The sequence below is a fragment of the Cebus imitator genome, unplaced genomic scaffold (genome assembly GCF_001604975.1).
Source record: "Cebus imitator isolate Cc_AM_T3 unplaced genomic scaffold, Cebus_imitator-1.0 Scaffold215, whole genome shotgun sequence".
Taxonomy (NCBI): domain Eukaryota; kingdom Metazoa; phylum Chordata; class Mammalia; order Primates; family Cebidae; genus Cebus; species Cebus imitator.
In genome coordinates, this window is record NW_016107530.1 from 1,704,125 (window position 1) to 1,710,243 (window position 6,119).

A 6,119-nucleotide genomic window follows, 5' to 3' on the forward strand; every position below is an offset into this window, starting at 1 on the left:
TGCAAACCAAGAATAAAAGAAAATTTCTTTAATATGACAAATATTTCTACTTGAAACCTAGAACAGAAATTACAGGTTGTGGTGAAAATTTCCCTTTAAACTTAGAAAGTATAAGGAGGGTCATTATTCCAAATATTATACAGGAAGGTCTAGCCTTTATAATAAAAGACAAGAAAAGAAATATGAATTAGAAAGAAATTAAATAGTTATTATTTACAGATAATATAATCATCTATCTCTAAAATCCAAGACAAGTTTTTAAAAACTTAGTTATTAAGTGAGTTCAAGTATATGGTTAAATTTGGGCTGGGCATGCTGGCTCACGCCTGTAATCCCAGCACTTTGGGAGGCTGAGGTGGGTGGATCACCTTAGGTCAGGATTTCGAGACCAGCTTGGTCAACATGGTGAAACCCCGAGTCTACTAAAAATACAAAGTTAGCTGGGCACGTTGGTGCATGCCTGTAATTCCAGCTACTCGGGAGGCTGAGGCAGGAAAATCGCTCGAACCTGGGAGGCAGAAGTTGTGGTGAGCCAAGATCATGCCATTGCACTCCAGTCTGGGCAACAAGAGCAAAACTCCATCTCAAAAAAAAAAGAATATGGACAAATTCAAGCAAAAAGAAATATTTATTTTTTCCTACATGAGCAATAATCAATCAAAAAATGTAATGAAAAAAACTATAATTTCAAAAAATAAACCATTAATAAGCCCTACGAGAAACAGGTATAACTTATAAGAAAAGTATTAATAACTTTTATTATTAAAAGACACAAAAGAAACCTTAATAAACACAGGGAAAAAAAATTCCTTAATAGGAACACACAGTATTGTAAAAGTGCCCATTCTCCTAAAATTAGTCAATACATTAAATGTAATTTCAATCAAAATACCAATGAGATTTTTAAATAGAAGTCCGTATGTTGGTTCTAAAATCCATTTGGAAACGAAAGTATGCTAGAACACTCCAGAAATATAGAAGAATGAAAAAGAAAGAATGAATGAAAGGAAGGAAAAAATGAGGATGCGAGATGGAATGAGGGAAGGAGAAAGAACAAGAACTTGAAAAGACCTCCAAAAAAAATCAATGGAGAGAACAGAGTACAGTTACAGAATATGTCTCCCCTGCAGTGACAGAAAACCCAACCCAGCTCGCTTAAGCACAAAGGGATCTGGGTTGTCAGTTAAAAGTGTTGTGGGCATGGGGTAATCTGGCTGTAGGCACAATGGGATACAGAAGCTTAAGGGCAACATCAGTTGCCTCAGCTCAATTCCACTGGCCTTGGTGTCTTGGTTTGATTTTCATATTTGTTTTCACCTTGTGGCTGTGTGACAACTGTAGCTATGTCCCGCCTCTCCCTTTAAGTTCCACAAGAATAGCTAAGACTCTTCTGGTCACTCAGACAAACATCAGGGATAAGCTCTGACTGGGCGTAATTGGCCTGCTAAGTCACATGGTCAGCCGTGGGCCAATGGCAGTGCCAGGACCATGAGATGCACGAGTCGGCTCAAGTCTTGGTTCTTGTTCCTCCTGACGATGAAGAAAGTCAGACATGGTTACCAGAAGGATGAATGGAAGCCAGGGGCAACAACAACCCCACGTCCACCCCATGAACTTATGTAAGTGCTTACTCCACATACGGTGAAGGCTGTGGTTCCAGCAGTGGGAAAATGTGGCTACTCCGTAAATAATGTAGGCCAGCCAGGTGCCGTGGCACATGCCTATGGTCTCAGCTACTTGGGAGGCTGAGGGGGGAGGACTGCTTGAGGCCAAGAGGTCGGCACCAGCCTGAGCAACATAGCAAGATCCCACTTCTAAAACGACAAATAATAATAATAAACGTGGGCCAACTGGATATCCATTTGGAAAAAAAAAATTCGCTATCTCAGGCCATTCACAAAAATTTATTTCAGATGAATTAAAGCATTAAACATAAAAGACAACACTGTGGAAATATTCAAAGAAAACATAGGAAAGAGATCTACAACGTTGGGTAGGGAAGGCCTGCTTACACAAGACACAAAATACAACTTATATACATTTGACAACTTCTCTGTGACAAAATACACTAAAAACGTTACAAGATCAGAGGCAAACTGGGAGAAAGAACTGTCTATCTACCTATCCACAAAACAAATTCTATTAAAATTTTATGTCTGTTAATTAAAAAAAGACAACCTAGTAGAAAAACGGGCATATACATAGGAGAATAAATTCAAATGCCCATTAAACATATGAAAGGATGTTCCATCTTCATTACTAATCTGGAAAAGTCAAGTTAAGATAAAAAATAAAAGACTTTTTTTCTTATCAGATTGGCAAAAATGAAAAGGACTGGTGGCCTCAGTGTTAAGGTGGGAATGGGGAAATCGATAGTTTCATAAACTGTGAAAGACTATCAGTGTTTCATTCAGCTTAGACGGCATCATTTAGTTCAAAGAAATAATGACAAGTACTTTGGAAGGGCAAAGACACTGCGGGTTTGCTGACGCTGAGGTGGGCGGATGTGGGAGAAGGAAAGAATAGCCAAGACGGGGTGCAAAGTGAAACTCAGAAGGCCCATGTCACAGGTAACCTACCAGTGTGACTCACAGGACACAAGCCATTTGCCATTCTTGTGGCTGTTGAGGGGAACCTCTTGAAAGTGCACAGGGGTTTAAATAACATTAAGTCAGAGAACCACAAGAATTTGAGGGAGGGCTTTCAAAGTCATCATGCTTTCCCCTCAGTGCCCTCCCCCAGTCACCCCAGCCTGGGCACACTTCCAGGATCACCTTCCTCTTCCCCCGACCTGTCATCAAAAATGACAGAGAGGATTCCCACATCCAGCCCTGAAATGAGCAAGGGTTTGGCCTCAGACACAGGTACCTCTAGCTGTAAAATAACACCTTGTGGTATTATTGTCAGAGGGTTGAACAAGATGATGACTGTTAAAGAAACCAGATACAATGCCTGGCAAAGTGAGTAATCTAATAAAGGACATCATAAAATAAGCAAAGGCTATTGATCTGGAACTAGGTCAGCTCTAGCACAGACTGAGACACACAGTAATGGAGAGGACAGGCTCTAAGAGAGCATGTGTAGCTAATGGGATTTTAAAGCTAAAAAATAAACACAATGTGTATGATAAAGTTACCATCTTAACAAATGGATAGGAAAGGGGTCAAGTGTGGTAGCTGACCCTGTAATCCCAACATTTTGGAAGACTGAGGTGGGAGGATCGCTTGAGCCCAGGAGTTCAAGACCAGTCTGGCCAACATAGTGAGACCCCATCTCTAAAAAAAAAGAAAAAAAAAAAATTTAGCCGGGCATGATGACATGTGCCTGTAGTTCCAGCTACTCTAGAGGCTGAGGTGGGAGGATCACTTGAGCTTAGGAGGTTGAGGCTGCAGTGAGTTACGATTGTACTACTGTACTCTAGCCTGGGTGACAAATTAATATTCTGTCCCAGTAGCAGCATAGAATTTAAAAAAGAAAAGAGAAAGAAAGAAAAACAGAGAGAGCGAGAGAGAGAGAAAGGGGGAAGGAATGAAGGAAGGAAGGAAGGGAGGGAGGGAGGGAGGGAGAAAGGAAAGGAGGGAGGGAAAGAGGGAGGGAGGGAGGAAGGGAAAAAAGAGAAAGAAAGGGAAAAAGGGAAAAAGAGAAAGAAGAAAGAAAAAAAGAAAAAGAAAGAGAAAGGGAAGGAGAGAGAAAAGAAAGAGAGAGAAAGGGAGAAAGAATGGAAGGAAGAAAGGAAGGAGGGAAGGACGGAGGGAGAGAGGGAGAGAGGGAGGGAGGGAGGGAAGAAGGAAGACAGGCAGGCAGGCAGGCAATAGAAAAAAGTCAGCAAAGGACATAAAGAATTCATAAAAGAAAAAAAATAAATGGCCGATACACATGAAAAAAAATCCAACTTTACTATTAGTTAAAAAGAAATATAAAGTTGAACAAATACGATATTTCATTCTGAGTCATAAAACTGTGGGCAATGCTAGCAAAGGCCGGGAAAGAGCATGCCCACTCACTGCTACCTGAGACTCTGAAACAGGGCATTTCTGAAAGACAAACTGGAGGTGCATATGGAAAGCCTTCAAAATGCAGCTTCCCTTTGGTAACCAGAGGTTTGCACTTCCATCCACAGATTTGGTGGCACCAACCCAGATGGCTACAGCCTCCTCCATCCACAGGGGAGGCTGAGCAACAGTTCCCTGACCCATGGCCACCATCATGGACAGGCCAGTCCTCTCTCTTGAGATGGCAGCACAGGGCACAGCAAGTGCCAGCTCTTAGTCTGCTGGAACTGTGAAGCCGGAAACCAGCGTGGTCATTTTCACCAAGCAATGCCATAGCACTGCCTTCAGAGACAAAGCCAGGTGCCCAGAGAGGATGAGACAAGATGGGGGTGGGCTGTTCGGGTCTTCAGAGCCACAGCGCAAAGATGGGATTGGCTGTGCAAGAAAGCTATTTGGGGAAACACTTGTGAAGAACAAAGGAGGAAGCAGAAGGCAGCAGGAAGGGCCTTCAGACCACAGTGTGGGTCTAACACCCACAGAAAGAGACAGGGGAACAGTCAGAAAATAAAATAAATCCTAAGCCCCTCAACTGACCAAATGGACCACCTCTTGGCATAGGGAACCCCAGAGAAACCTTAAAAATGGAGTTCCCAGACATGACAGAACAGGAGGTTGGACAGGCCTCATTATGCACCCCCTCCCCATATTCGGCTCTCTTCCCTAAGGGTTACACAGAAACCAATGCCTCACACTGACACCAACCCACTGCCTCACACCACCTGCTTCCTTTTTGCAGCTTGTCACAGCAACTGCTCAGCACTCCTTCCTGATTAAAAAAAAAAAAAAGCCACTGGCCAGAGTGGTTCTGGCCAGTCTACAGAAGCTGCACACAGAGGGCCTTCATGTCCTCTGCTTCACTTTTTATTACAGAGGGCCTAACTGTAATACATTTACACGGTAAGTCTCCACCCCACAGTGAACCTGGGACACGTGTTACGTACATGTTACCCTACTACAAACGCCCTTGTCGCCCCTTTGTAAATACCCATTGCTCCTCCCATAACTTGTTGAATATGTACATCTGGACACCCTGTTCAGCAGAAATCCCTGTCTTATTCTCTCTACCCTCGAAGTGTCTGTTTCTGGCTTCTGGCCAGAGGCTACGTTTCCCAGTCTGTCAGAATGGCCACCCTGCAGGCTGCAATCCTTTATGAGAAATAAAGCTGTCGTTTCCAAATGTGCGTGAACCTCGTCCTCCCTCCACAGACACGACACGCCTGACACTGCAAGGCAGCTCTGGGCAACGCTTGGTCAGACCAATGGGGAGGCTCCCAGCCAGGCTGCAGGACAGAGGGGCAGACACAGCCGGCTCTCTATCCCTGCCCTGCTCAGTTAGCAGCCTGTGGGTGGAGTGTGCTGGACTGGGGAGCAGGGTCTTGGCACGAACAGTGTTGGATCCAGAGGAGCAGTGGCTGGAAGGCGGCCCAACTGTTCTCTCTGCAGCACGCTGTCCTGGGAGGAGAAGTGGGCAGTGTACCTCCATGGAGGACACAGAGGGAGCTTCCAGGACTCCCCAGGTTGTCTCCTAGTCCCAGTCCCTGCTGCATTCCTGCCAGGGTCCCTCTACTGATCATATTTTTTACTCTCCCTCTTTGCTTAAGTTAGCTGGGCCTGTTTTCTGTAACATGTCACCCAAAGGGGTATAATTGTTACCTGCACAAAGATTTGTGATGACATTATTTGAAGTATTGTTATAAGTTTTAACATTAAAAACCCCAATGCAAGTCCATATATCTTGCTAGAGGTTTGAATTACAGAGGTGTATGCATTCGCAAAAACTCATCAAATGGGCCCAGTCCAATGACACACACCTGTAATCCCAGCACTTTGGGAGGCCAAGCTGGGTGGATCACTTGAGATCAGGAGTTCGAGACCAGCCTGGCCAACATGGTAAAACCCCACCTCTACTAAAAATACAAAAATTAGCTAGGCATGTGGCGGGCGCCTGTAGTTTCAGCTACTCGGAGGCTGAAGCAGGAGAATCACTTGAACCCAGGAGAGTGCAGTGAGCTGAGACTGTACCACTGCACTCCAGCCCAGGTGACAGAGCGAGACTCTGACTCAAAA